The following is a 15,292-nucleotide window of genomic DNA, read 5'->3' on the forward strand; positions in this document are numbered from 1 at the left end:
GGTGCGGTCACTAGGGGTCCAAGAAACTCACTGCGTGCCTCCACCTCCCACCAACCACCCGTAGCCCTGGGCAATCAATCGCTCCAAGTCGAAGTGACCCTCCCCGTTCCTCCTCCTTCTCCAGGTAACCCTCCGGGGTGTTCAGGAGCAGTCGCTCTCAGTGGCTCTGAATCTACATAACCCGCTGCACGTGTCCTCTGGGCAACCGCCCAGAATTCTGGTGAGGCCACTCAAGACCAAGCGACCCACCACGCTTCTCCTCCAGGCAGCCCCTCTGTTTTCAGGAGCTGTCACTTTAAGTCCAAACAACTCACCACTCACCTTCTCCTCTGAGCAGCCGCCTGGAGCAGTAATGCAGTCACTGCGAGTCCAAACGACCCGCAGCACTCCTCCTCCTCCTCCTCCTACTCCTCCGAGCAGGCCCCGGTGTTCAGAAGTGGTCTGAGTCCAAACAGCTCGCCACGTAGCCCCTCCTCTGGCAACCACCTGTAGCTCTGGTGCAGTCACTCTGAATCCAAGCGGCCGTGCTCCTCTTCCTCCTCCTCATCCTCAGGGCAGGCCCCAGTGTTCAGAAGCAGTCGTTCTGAGTCCAAACAGCTCGCCGGGCATCTTCTCCTCTGGCAACCGCCTGTAGCTTTTTATAGCTCTTTGTGCTGTACTTTTAAACAACTGGCAGTGCAGGTTTATACCAGCACCTTCCCCTGAGCTTCCTCGCATCAGCATTCAGGGGATTCTGAAAGCACATGGCCCCCACATCAGAGCCGGAGGCAGAAAGCCGACCTCAGATCAGCAAACTCTTCTTTATTCAGTGGCGGGGTCAAACAACTGAAGTGGCTCATTTTCAGGGATAAAATGGGTATATTTATTTTTGATACTGTACATATACAAGGGAAGTTGCTCAAACAATTTGAACGTGAAGAAACTTATGGTGTCATATCAGTATGTTAGTCATCAGAGAAAAGACGTGAAAAATATTATTACACAATTAAGCATTTCAGCAGAAATGAATAGTAAGCAGAATAATTGCAGGGAGATTTGTAAATTCAAAACTACATTGATCAGAAATGTAACTGGACAATTATGAGAGCACAGAACTGCATCAAATGAGCACCAACCATCATGTCACATGGATAATAAGTGTCAATTGAACCTAACATAAAAAATGCAGTAGAAAATGCCATGATTGTGAATCAAAGAAGGCCTATAGATAGGTTACTTTTCTGAAGAAATCTATTTTATTTCCAAGACACTATATTTACAAGAGAATGATTGTTAAATCATTGCAGTGCTTGGTAATGTGCCAGAAAATAATATGGTAAAAATCATGCATGTATCACTCTTGAAAGGTACTCAATTCATGTGAACACATTCCAATATAAAATTCTAAATATATCATCAAAACAATCAGAGATGTCTTCAAATTAATTTTTGGATAGAAAACCAGAAACTGTATGTTGACAAAGTACACAAAAATGTAATATTCCACCTACATGCTTGAATTTCTCAGTTACTGAGTTATATAAAATTAATTCAACATATATAAAAAAGATTAGAGCTGTATTCATTTCATTTGCTTATTTTTTTGGTCGTGGGGAGATGGATTGATTTCTAAGAAGGCAGTGGGATTAAGTACAGGCATATTTTATTGGATAATACTTTTAACTCAAGAAAATAATTATTCTAAATTATCTAAAATCTCTTACTGGGGAAATTTAAGAGAATATCTGCATATAATAAACTAATGAAGTGATTAGTCTATACAACTACAAGCAAGGAACTAAGGCATAATTGAGGAATAAAATTATTATTTTTTATGTAACAAAGTAAAAGTATGAGCTAATTCTTACACTGAATCACTTGAGAGCCATTTAAATCCTAATTAAAAAGAAAAATGATAAAAGAAAGAGAAAAAGTGAGGAGAAAAATGATGAGGACATGTGCAAATGCATAAGAACCAAAGAAAAGAACCACTGCGTCAAATAAAACAGGAACAAGTATGAATGGGTCAAAAATATAGTTCTAAAACATCAGCTACATTGAAGAGTGCAAAATTGTAAAATAAATGTATTTCCTAAGTGAACTGAAAAATATAATGAAAGTATTCAGAATGAATTTTAAGTTAATGAATTTTAAAAATTCTAAACAAGACTCCAATGTTGCCAAATATTTGTGACAAAATCATATACCATTTCTTTTCCTTTTTAATGTACAACAAAGAACACATCACACTTAAATATTCAAGGAAAAGTTTTTCAGTAGAATTTATTTAGGTGTAGATCTTGAGGATCAGTTTTGACCAATTTTAGATCAATTATCTATGCAAACTGGTTACCTTTCTCATTTTACTCCAGTTAAAAAAATTAATCAAAGAGCCCTTGACCCCTACTTCAAAGGGTTAATAAAGTTTTTACTCTTATTTGTCTTGTACATGCTAACATTCTGCACAGTGTTTATAAAAGGAAATCCACTCAATAAGGGTGATTTTCTAGGAATCAGGGCTAGCTTTTTCTGTTTGCAACATAAACACAGTGTTTGTTAACAGAAATTGGCATAGTTATTGGAAACAGTAAAATTTTACAAGCAAGAAATATGCTTATGGTGTGAGTGTTCTTTTAGGGGACTTTGAAGATGACATGAAAAAGTAAAATATAGAGCAAAAATTTGCCTTGCAATCATATATTGCCATTAGTAAATGTGGGAAATAGCTGGGCCAGGCTAATTAGACAAAGAACAATATAATATATTTAACCAAGAATATAAATGGTATTTTGATGTTCTTTTAGAATATCACTTTCCAGTTTATTCCTTCTATCATTCCTAAGGATGATGTTTTCTCTACTTCGATTCACAAGGCATTATATTTGAAAGATTTATTTATTTGTAATCATGTTTTACGATACTGAGTTTTGAGATCACATGCAGCATTTCCTACAGAGTAGCTGCAATGATAGTAATAATACTAATAAAAACAACTACATCCCTAAGTTGAAAGCAACCTACTTACTACCTTCTAACAATTACCTTGGCTAATTCTATGAAATCTCATTTCCTCAGTAGGAAAAAAAATACTTCAAAGAGGATTAATAACTAACTTTTGCATGTGTTTCTATCTACTGATGCCCACTGAAACCCCAACTAAATTGTAAATGCTGTAACAGGAGGGGCTTAGTCTTCCTAGAGAGAAAAGCTATTTCTTTATTTTTTATAATAGTTTTGAGTTCCTATTTATGATTTCTGAGAAGAAATAAATGAAGGAAAAAATGAATAATAACTTGAAATATTTAAAAAAAAATTAATGATCTTATGCATCTCTCTTGTGGATATTTATTATATCAATTTTTTTTTATTTTTCATGTGTATAGAATTAAAATGTGTAATACTTATGTTTCATATTTACCATCTCCTTGTCATTTTCTATATGTACATTTACTTACATTTATCACAAATTATTTTTTTTTTCAACCAGGAAGTGAAGCCAGGGACAATTAAACCCAGATCTTCTTTTATTTTTTATTTTGAATCAGGTTCTTGATGAGTTACTTAGGGCCTTTCTAAATTGCTGAGTATTGTTTTGAACTTGTGATCCTCCTGCCTGTCACCTAAGCCACTAGGGTTATGTGTGTGCACACCATATTCCACTAATTTTTTAAAGCCTGAAATTTTGATGAATGAATAAAGAAAATGTTGTATATGTATACATGGCATAGTATTTGTCCATTAAGAAGAATTTGCAACATAAGTAGAAAACTATTATTAACTTTCTTATAAAAATTAACTGGCTGGAAGCAGAGGCAGAATCCAAAATTCAAAGCCAGCCTCAGCAACTTAGCAAGGCTGTAAGCAATTTAGTGAGATCCTGTTTCAAAATAAAAAATAAGGAGATGGGGATTTGACTCATTTGTTAAGCACAACTAAGTTTAATTCATGGTATGAAAAAAAAATTAACCCCCTCTGTAAAAAGCAGTTTTACTCCTAGGTATAGAGCATGGAAAAATAAATTAAAATACACCAAAAGAGAACATACTTGACAAAACTGTAACTGTGCACAGCAGCCAAACACTCAAAATAATACAAAAGTCTATTAATTGGAGATCGAGTAAGAAGTCGTAGTATGTATTTTCAGCAATATGAAGGAGTGAATTATTGATAGATGCAAAAGCATGGATAGATTTCAAAAACTCAAAATTTGTTGAAATTATAAAGGTTGAATCCCTCCTTCTGGGTGCACCTTTCTTTAGGATACAGACTTCCCTCATGCCTGTACCTTTCTTGCCATCTTCTGTGTCACCATAGCAAGCTGCCTCTTCCTGAATCCAACTCTGCCATCTGAATCACACTCTTGTTCCTCTATCATTCAGGGGCTGGCTCAGGATCCCACCAAAACTTCTCTTCTAAGGTCTGTGAGGAAATCTTTATCATGAAATATAAAGGTCATGTTTTCACTTTACTTTTTGACATTTTTCTGTTATAGAGAGCTTGAAGTTCTTCCTTTGCTTTGTTCTGCTCTATCTTCACCACCCACATGTAAAATGATCCCTTCTGCATGTAGAAGTCCAAAAGACACATAAAGTTTAATGGATTCAAACTTGAAGTAGTGTAAGGCCCCCAAAAAGGAAACCCCAACTCTGTCCAATGGATCGACGGAAACCCCAATCAACCGCAGGAGGCGTCACTTGATGCAAACCACAAGTGGTGTTTATTCCAGCGCGCTGGGACCCAACTTGTGTCTCACGCAGGAGTGGAGGAGTTGATTCCTGAGCAAAAAATCTTGTAGGTTTATAAAGGCAGAGACCACACATCGGGAGGGGTCACTCATGAAAGGGAAAAGGGGAACAAAGCTGCCGGGAAATTTCAAAGGGGGTCTGGGATTGCTGATAGCATACAACATGTTTCACAATGTTTTAAAACAGGGTGTAGATTCTGGTGTCTTAACTGCCTGAATACTATCTTTCTCCAATTACTCTTTTACTCTCTGTTTGGGACTGTTTCCTGGAACAGCTTTAAGGTCTTTGTTCCCATCACTGGGAGGGAGACCTTAGGGAGTTGAGATAAAACAGACAGCTTAAAAAAAAGTCCATTTTTTCATTTCCCCATTTTCTTTTTTGGTAAGTTCTAATCATGGAACTTCTGTCTCTATATACTCTTCTCCAAAGCTATTTCCTTGGCGGAGGGACTGGTATTGTTGCCTGAGCATTAGTACCTGTACAGCACTTACTCTCTCCCTGATGAAGGCGACTCCATGAAGGAGATGTTCAGAAGGTTACACCACCCTTGGTTGTTACATTTGACTGCCATAAGATTTTGCTGTACGGTTATTAAATTCCAGGAGGAGGTGGGGTGCCAATAAGTGTTGCCAGTAGTCTCATACCCCCATGCGGAGCAATAATAATGGTCTATACCTCCACATGTCCTTTCCATATTCCATGACCTCCCATCACGGGGGCAGATATAGAAAGGGGTCTGTTTTAAATTGTCACGGGAGAGTGGGTAGTTACATCCTGGGTTTTACCATTCAACTAGGCAGTATTCTGTTCCCCTGAAAGGCCTGGGTGATGTTGGCCAATGTCTACGGGCCTCCTCAGAAGTCAGGATAGGGATATCCCAATTATCTAACCCAGCTACTAAGCCGCAGATGTCTGGGGTTAGGGACGGCCACCAGGCCCATAAGGGTTTCTCCCTGCCTGTGCTCCATATTATATCTCCAGTCTGGGAGAGGACCTGCCATGTTAGTCATTGGGGGGCATGAGGGTTGGGACTACTTATTGGCAGGAGGTGCATCAACAGGAGCAGGAACACGGTGGATGCAGAGCTTGAGGGGGTTGTCCAATTTTTCCACTTTCCATGTTGGGACTGGTGGTGGTGCAGGCTTGACATGCAAAGCGTGAATCCAGGCAGTGATGCCATGACTTTTCAGGCAGGCAAGGGCCCAGTGGGCACCAATTAGCAGCCCCTTGTTTGCAGTCCTTGATAAACAGTCCTTGATAAAGGCAGGTAAATTTGGTAATCAATGGCCTCCAGAGATCCTTGACTTCCATTCTTCCAGGGGCAGTCTCCAACTTGCAGAGGCAGATGACTTTATGGCCTCCATTTCCTCAATTTGACCCGATCCCCTATTTCTACACTAACTACCTGTTTCTAATTCTGGCTTTATTCCCCCCTTTAGCTTCAGGAACTCCTAAATAAAAAATAAATAAATAAAAAGGGGCAGCAGTCATTCTGGATGCTTCGAAGCTGAATGGGGGCAGCGATTGGCAAGCAGTTTGGAGTTCCTTTTTTAAAAAATTGGGTCAATTGAGGGGTCCAAGGAAGAAGTCTGGTTCGGGAAGAGCAGGTTGTATAGTCATCTGGGGGTGGGTGCTTCTATGATAGAAGAACAAAAAGACATGAGTACTGAAATTAGATTAGTACAAAGTAAATGTTGCATCATCTGAAACATGCCACTGAGTATCATGAAAATGACAGAAGTTAATCTCTCACCAGGAGGTGGATGAACTGAGAAATTGTTCCCATAACTAGGCCTAGCAAAGGCTGGAGAGGACAAGGCCTTTATTTGGGGACTTTAACATTGTCCATGTCCAGGCTATCAGAAATGTAAACACAACATTTAACATTTAATGTCATAGATGTCCCCAGAAAATATAGTTAAGCTACTTAATGTCATCTGATTTTGTAAAATATCCCTTTATTGGTATAACCTGTGTTTAGTAGAGATCTCTATACTTCTGTTACTTAGGAATAGATAATCATACTAGCAAACATAGATTAAGCCTATCTGAGTAGCTTAGGAAGGTCTGCAGGCCTTAAAATGACTAAAAACTTCTGACTCTGGCAGTTTCTCTTGATAGTTATCAGGCACATTTGTTGAAGAATCTTTCTTTCATTTGTAGCTTCCAGTATTTATTCTAGTGGGCTAATATTTTGGTTTTAACTGTTTTGCTGGGTATCTAAGATCAAGCTGGTCAAATTGACGTGGTTCCTGTCTTGTTAAAGAGTCAACTGAGTTTCCACAGGGGTCACTCATAGAGAACTTAAGAGCGGCTTCCTAGTTCCACCAGTGACGTTGGTTAGGCAGGCTCTCTTGATGAGGTGACTTCCTTAGGAAGCATCAAGTGATGTTTCCCTTTTTCCATGACCCTCCTCTACAGCAGATACACGGAGTGAGTTTTCATCCTCTAGTCTCAACAATCTCCTTGATCAGGAGGTTGTGTGACCCAGAGTTGCAACGCTCCTTAGAGAAGTCCTCTTATTCCCTGGGTTCAGGCTGACTTTGAGTGCAAGACCCAAGTATGGATTTTTCTTGACCTCTGTATTTAACTCCAATCTCTAAGCTTGATCTTAATCATCCAGCAAGCCAGTCTCACCAGTCATAAAGTAAGAGTACTGGGCTTTTACTTTAATGTCCATAACTTTACAGTTATTTACCCTTTTATCTAACTGGAGTCTGTATTAGTACTGGAAGTTACCACTATCTATTCTATAGGTGATGGCTTATTATCATGAGTTACCTAGGTTGTATATTCTTGAAGCAGCTACTTCTGCAGAATATTAACAGGTAACAGTTTTACAAAATGAAATTAGCAAGAGTAAAAATATATTCAGCTTGTATAATAGCTATCTTGAATTTTGATTGAGAACTACATTCCATCCCCTATTTGAGATCACAGTACTTTTACAGCAACAAGAACCATTTTTTTTGACTATAACTATAAATAAGCTGAAGTCTGACTTATTTTGGAGTCACTCTATCATGCAGTAAGGTGGGAAGCAGAGCCTTATCTCAAGTAAGGCGTGGCTCTTTACAGATCTTAAGTGTTCTGATTCTGATGTTGATCTTTGCTTCTTCCTTAAATATCATTAAGTAGTTTACATATACTGTTTCCTGAGTCTATATAAACTTTATAATTAACAGAATTTAACATATTATCTAAAACATGAATCAAAGAGAGGCTGAGAGAGCTTTTAACTTTCCTTTTGTGTGATTAAGTGGCAAAATGTTTTCATGTTTCACGATATTAACCTTTAAACAAATCAGACTCTAATGTTTAGAAATACATTTACATTTGAAATTCTTTATCTCAGTGTAAAAAGTGACAAATTTTACAAATACTCTATTGATAGCAGGTCCTATAATAGAACATTAAATGATAGAAATAAATCCCCAATTAAAATTTACTCTTTATAAGTTAAAGATTACCATTACAGACAAGTTTAATCTGGAGAATAGCAGAGCTTAATAAATTCCTTGCTTCAAAAACTTGTGTACCTGAAAAATATGAGCATATTTAATATAAAACTAGTGACCATTTCACAATTACCTTGACACTTTTATCTTACCAAATTTAGTTTTTAAAGAAAAATTTAGACTCTGTAACATAGTACAATAATCTAGCTGTTGTTTAACCATAATTGTATACACCCCAATTTTAAGACTAATTGGTCTAGAGAATAAAAAATAATAGGCACAAAGTTAAGAGTAAATTATTGTTTCAAATCCTTGTCATTTTATCATGTAATTTTAACATATAGATTAGACTTCAGTTTATATTAGAACATTAGTATTTCACCTTAGGAAAATCCTTGAATAGCTTTAACTGATTGTCTCACATACTTGTAACCAACTTAGTTTCATGCAAACTTGCTGACATTTGGTCTTAACTTTCACACAGACTTTCTTAGCACTTACTGAGACATTCATGTATTTCATCACATGAACACTTTCTTACCCAGAAACATTTCCTTTTCCCTTTTACTAAATATATTTCCATACCCAGAACCTTTTATTTTCTCTTTCCTTTCTGTCGACACCTTTTTGTTCACATTCTGAAACAACTCTCATGAAATTTCTGAATTTAGATAAACAACTCTATTTTAAAAAGATAAAATACTTTATTTTTTATAGTACTCTAACTGAAGCACAGTGAGAGGGAAGATGGTAACTCTAAATCCAAATCTAAGAGCTCCTTGGAGCTTTGCAGAAATGGAGGGGGAGCAGGGGGAAGTGGTAAGGAAGCAGATGGAATGTTGGGGTTTTACCTGTTAGGACATAACTCTTAATAACCTTGTTTTTAGTAATGACACGAAGCAATTTTAAACACTTTTTAATTTACCAACCTATGAAAACACCAATAATGTTTAAGTATGATACCCCATGGAATTTAAGGATTTGAGAGTACTTAATATTATTTGACAATTAGCATTTTAACTTTGCAAATTAATCAGATGTCTTTACAAACACATTTGAGTAGTTCTATACATGTTAAATTTAATTCACTTATTCTGCAAAAAACAAGATATCAGACAAGTGTCCTGAACAATATTTGCTGTCTCTTTCCTGTTGAAGAAAAGTCCTAGAAACAATTGATATAAGACATTGTTTAACATCAACATTTCATTAGTTTGATGACTTAGAGACTTGAAAATTATTTTTAAAGACATTTCACTTTTATTAGTTTACCCAACTTAAATTGAACCCTTTAAAATCACGTGAATAAAATTATTTGCATCCATTTTCAAATTTCAATTTTAGGAGTGCTCAGATTTGATACAGACAAAACATGACATCAGACACAAAAACAAATAACACAAAATCAAAGGCCTTATAACTTTATAGGTGAATCTCCATTGCAATATAACAGATGTTTAAAAATTCTAGTTGAATAAAAAATAGAACTGATCAAAAAAATCATGAGCTCAAAAAATACAGAATTAAAAAAAAAAAAAAGTCCTGGAAAAATTATACGGCCGTTGATTACTTTAGTAAAGCACCATAAAATTTACTTTTGCTGGAGTTCAGGGAAGACTCTTTTTACCTTTTTTTTTTTTTTTTCCCCTGGGTTTGAGACCGGTCTCCTACTAAGCTTTTAGGCTTCCTTTATTTACATTTCAATGTAAACCTTGACTGAGATCTGGAAGCATCTAACAGGTTTTAACAGAAACCTTGTGCCTAGGGCATTTTAGCCATCTCATCAGAGCAGGTTGGATGTTAAAGAAAATTAGGAGACTTATTTTCCATTACTTTTGAGAATAAAGCTACTTTGCTACATTCCTCACTGAGATATGTCATTGGTTATTGAGCTGCGTACATCTGCTTATCCAGGATTTATTTTCCCCTTTTTGACAAACAGGTTAAATCTTGCTTCATAGGTAAGCTGAGGACAAGAGCTTGTAGTAAGGCCCCTTCTTGATATTCCTGGGGCAGAATATTGTCCTATAGTGGCTATTTTCTGTAGTATTGAACCTGTTGATGACATAATTAAACTTTATTTTTTGATCTTTTAATTCCTATTAGCTAAGAAGTTTAGGAGTTCTGCAATGGCCTTTTGATATTCCTCCTGGGTGGTGGCACATAAAAGATGTACTTTACTTACTGGAGAACAATCACAGATATTTAAAAATAACTCTAGAGTTGGATAAATATAGAACTGATCAAAAAAAAATTATTAACCTAGGTATGTAGGGTCATAATTATGAGCTCAGAAATACAGCATTAAAGAAAAACAAAACAAAACAAGAATCCTAGAAAATGAGTTAGTTCTGTGTAGCAGTCCAGGAATTTAAAACGAACACTTTTTTTTTCCCCCTCAGGTTATTCCCCCCTCTCCCGCGGAGACTGCTACAGTTTACATTCCAATGCAGGCTTCAGCAAGGCCAGGCAGTGGGGAGGAAGGGATTGCCCAGGACTTTTTAACCCATTTTTTGGTTCTGGTTGAGAAATCAGGTTAGGTTTGAATGCAGAAAAATCACAAAACATTATTTCCCACTACTTTTGGGGAATGGAGCTGCTGAGCTCTCCGCCTAGGGGGATTGGAGTAAACAAATCTCTTAGGAACAAGGAGAAGGACTGTAAAGTACCCTGCAATGAGTATCCTTAAGCCTAAGATCGGACTAACACAATAAAGAATTTAATATGAGACAAGAGTAAAGACTGTATGGTACAATACACAGACAGGCATATAGCGCGCTAGATCAAAGTTGGCCAGTCGGTATTTTGTCGACAAAAACAAAAGCCCAGATGTGACAGAGTCACCCAGATGCAGCAGAAAGGCTGCCCAGATGCAGCACAAAGGCTGCCCAAATGGGCCCAGGGGACGTCTCCCGAGACCCTGCTGGAGTCCTATAGTGCATCTGCCAGGACGTTGCCAGCCCAGAAACAGAACTTGCAGGCAATCCAGACAGAAATACAGCAATGTCTTACTCACTGGCCAATGATGTCACTTATGACTATGATCAGGTGTCTGGGTGGGCTTGGGGTATCCTGGATGAGCCCCCATATGTTGTGCCCAGAGGCTCAAGACCCCACAAAGACCACCAGAGACCACGATCAATGCAAGCAACAAAGAGTCATTTATTAGCAAGCTCAAGCCTGGTCCTCAGCACACTCAGTAACCAGTGACACTAAGAGGCCCTGAGCCTTTGTTCAGCAGGCTTTTATAATGAAAAGCAAACAGTTTTACAGAGTTCTTTTTAATTGGTTAACATTTGAACAACTAAACATTAGTCGTCCTCTTGTTGGGTCCTGCCAATCTATTTGATTCTCATTGGGTCCCACCAGAACTGAATGGTCCTAGAGGAAGAAGGGAGGAGGGAAGTGGTGAACTATGCAGGAGATGAGTCAGAGTTAGGCCCCCTTGTCCTTGATAGATAAGGTTTCTAGGCAGCTGCACATTCCTCAGACAAATATTTCTTAACAACCTCGATAAGCACATGGGCCCAGCAGTCCTGTTTGCACCATGTTGGCTTTTGAGGGTGCAGTCACAACTGCCTGCAACCTGGTGATTAAGACAGTTAGCTGCACAGATATCACCCTGTTCTCAACAATATAAAGATTTGAAAGGAAAACATAAACTGTCAATGTTTACTGATGTTATGATTGTAAATGTAAAAATAGAAAACACAAATACACAATTTCCCAGAACTTCTAAGCAATAACAAGATAATAGGTTAAAAACTGAATACAGAACAGTCAATTGCCAATTGGGTATGGTGTTACACACCTATAATCCCCAAATGACTCAGGAAGCTGAGGTAGGATTGCTTGGGTGATTTAGCAGGACCCTGTCTCAAAATAAAAGTTTTAAAAGCAACAGTGATATACTTTTTTGATAAAGCCTTTGCCTAGCCCACCCAAAGTTCTTTTTTTTCAATCCCTAGTACCACAGCAATGGTACAACAATAAAATTTAAAAGAATTCTGAATATTGAAATAATTTTTTTAAATGAAAACTAATAAAAAAAGGGATATATGCAACTATAAAGAAAATGATAGAAGTCTAAACATGACAATTACATTAAATAAAATGTAAATTGTTTAAACACCAATAAAAAATTATCCAATTAGATTTTTAAAGAAACTGCCAAAATTCAGTCCAAAGAAAATCATTATGATATAAGTGGTTAAAAAAAGATTATACCATACAAATACTTATACTCAAGCACAAAAATATGATTGAGTTAATCTTTTTTACCAGATAGACCAGATTCAAGAAAAATAACAAGGGCTAAAGAAGGATGATTAAGATAAAGGGATCAATTTGTGACTTCTGAAATGGTAAGAGAGGGCTATTATAAATACATCCCTTCATGAAAACAAGAAAAACATTAACAAAGAAAATCAAAAGCAACTTCTTAACCAACCATAGAAATTAACCAAAGAGGGGCTGGTGTACCCCAGTGTTAGAGCACCTGCCTAGCACGTGAGGCTATGGCTTCAATTCTCAGCACTGCATATAAATAAATAAATGTCCACTGATAACTGTAAAATACTAAAAAAACACAGGCCAGCAACTGTGTGATCAGTGGGAGATAGGGATGGGGATCAGGGATGTAAGAGAGGACTTTTCATGAGAGTAAAATCAGCCTCTAGCACACTATAATGGTATACACATTATTCATTAAGTATTTGCCCAAACTCATAGATAGTACAAGACAGGGAAAACCTAAAGTAAATTATAAACTTTGGGTGGTGATGCATGAATACAGTTTTTATGATTTTAACAAATATGCCCCCATGGTACAGGATATTAATGAGGGAGAACATGCCTATGTTGAGGACAGGAGATACATGGATATCTCTGGTACCTTCCTATAAACCTAAATCTGCTCCAGAAAGTAAAGTCTACTTTAAATGAAATTCACTGGAAGGGTCAACAGCAGATTTGACTGGCAAAAGAAGTCAATAAGCTACAAATAAGTGAATTGAGATTATCTAGTCTGAGAAATCTAAAGAAAAAACAAGTGAAGAAAATTCAACAAGGTTTCAAAGACCTACATGATAATCATCAAGCATACCAACATATGCCTAATGGGAAACCCAGAAGAGGAGAAAATGATATACCATTTGAGTAATGTCCGAAAACATCCAAAAAGTCTTTATGAACTCCAATACAGATACCATAAAAAAAACATACACACTTAAATTCATCACAGATAAACTATAAAAGGTTAAATATTAAGAGAAGTTTCTTGAAAGCAGAAAGCTCATTCCATACAAGGGATGTTCAGTAAGATTCACAGAAGGGCTAGGCCTGTAGCTTGGTGGTAGAGTGCTTGCCTAGCATGTGTGAGGCACTGGGTTTGATTCTCAGAACCACGTATAAATAAATAAAATAAATATACATCAACAACTTAAACAAATTTTTGAAAGAATTAATGGCAAAGCCCTTACAGAAATCAGAGTCAGAAAATTGGATAGGACTGAGGTTGTGGCTCAGTGGTACAATGCTTGCCTAGCATATGTCAGGCACTGGGTGCAATCCTCAGCACCACATAAAAAAATAAAGTTATGTCTACCTACCACTAAAAAAAGAAAAAAAAATTAAACAGTGGGATTACATATTCAAAGTGCTGAAAGTATGTAAGCCAAGTGTTTTATATCCAGCAAAACTACCATTTTAAAACAAAAGAGAAATTAAGTTATCACAGATAAACAGAAACTGAAAAAAAACTTGCTAGCAGACCTGACCTAAAAGAAGTATTAAATGAGTCCAGTAGGCTAAATTGAGAGGACATACAATGTAGATGGTAACTTGAATCCATACAGAGCTATAATGTATGTAAATAATAACTATGAGCAAAAAAAAAAAATTGCTAACTCCTTTCCCTGGCATTTTATAAGACCTAACTGGTAAAGATGCTTTTTTATTAACAGTAATAGCAATCCAAACTTTACTGTTTTACGTAGCTAAAAAACAAAATAGGGCTGGGGATGTAGCTCAGTTGGTAGTGTGTTTGCCTTGCAAGAACAAGGTCCTAGGTTTGATCCTCAGCACTGCAAAAAAATTAAAAATAAAAAATATTAAAAATCAAAAATTACCAAATTTACAAAATGCAGCTAGAGCAATGTTTAGAGAAAAAGATAAAGCTGCATACATTAAAAAACAAAGATCATAGGCCAATAATCTTCACAATTTAAGAGGCTGAAAAAAGAGCAAACTAAATCCAAAGTAAGCAGAAGGAAGGAAATAAGAGAATAGAACAAAAAAAAATAGAGAATTTTGGAAAATCAACAAAGTTAAATTAAGAAATCAACAAAGTATGAGGGCTGAGGTTGTAACTTAGTTGTGGAGTACTCACATAGCATGTGTGAGGCACTGGTTCTGAGTCCTAGCACACATATAAATAAAATAAAGGTTCATTGACAACTAAAAATACTAAAAAAAAGAAGTATGAGAATTGAAATCTGATGAAAGGCAAGCAGTCACAATTATGCTTGATAACATTCTTGGTAAGTGACAGAATAAGCAGACAAAAAAAATCATCAAAGATATGTAAGACCTGAATAACATAGTATCAACTAATTTGACCTAATTAACATTTATGTAATACCCCACACACAAATACAGCAGACTACAAAATTCTTCTCAAGTGCACATGAAACAATCATGAAAACAGATCTCACTAAACTCAAACAAATAAAATTATTTAAAATATTTATGAATCATAAACTAGCAATCAACAGCAATGATATGTGGAAAATCACCAAGTATTTTTAACTAATTCACGGGTCAAGAAGAATGGAAAGGACAATAAAAAACCCTTAATTGAGTGAAAAGTGAAAAGGTCACCATTGAAATCATGGGATGCAGCTGAACAATGTTTACAGGGAAATTCTTGCATTAAATACTTGTATAAAAATTAACACTGTGGGCTTGGGTTGTAGACTGTGGTAGAGTGCTTGCCTAGCACAGTACAGTACTGGGTTTGATCCTCAGCAGCACATTAAATAAGCAAATAAAATAAAAAAGAAAACATATTTTTTTTAAAGTCAATTTAAACTAGAAATAGCTGGGCACTAT

General features: G+C 36.6%; 1 long non-coding RNA gene across 1 annotated transcript in view; it reads left to right on the plus strand.

The window, feature by feature from the left end:
* Window positions 1-7,752: 7,752 nt before the first annotated feature.
* Window positions 7,753-15,292, plus strand: part of LOC306652075 — a 1,117,321-nt gene continuing 1,109,781 nt past the window's right edge. The window contains exon 1 of the long non-coding RNA XR_013761300.1: window positions 7,753-8,206. This is a non-coding gene — a long non-coding RNA (uncharacterized lncRNA). The remainder of the gene's footprint in view (window positions 8,207-15,292) is intronic.

The sequence above is a fragment of the Sciurus vulgaris genome, assembly GCF_902686455.1.
Source record: "Sciurus vulgaris genome assembly, contig: HiC_scaffold_632_arrow_ctg1, whole genome shotgun sequence".
Classification (NCBI taxonomy): Eukaryota; Metazoa; Chordata; class Mammalia; order Rodentia; family Sciuridae; genus Sciurus; species Sciurus vulgaris.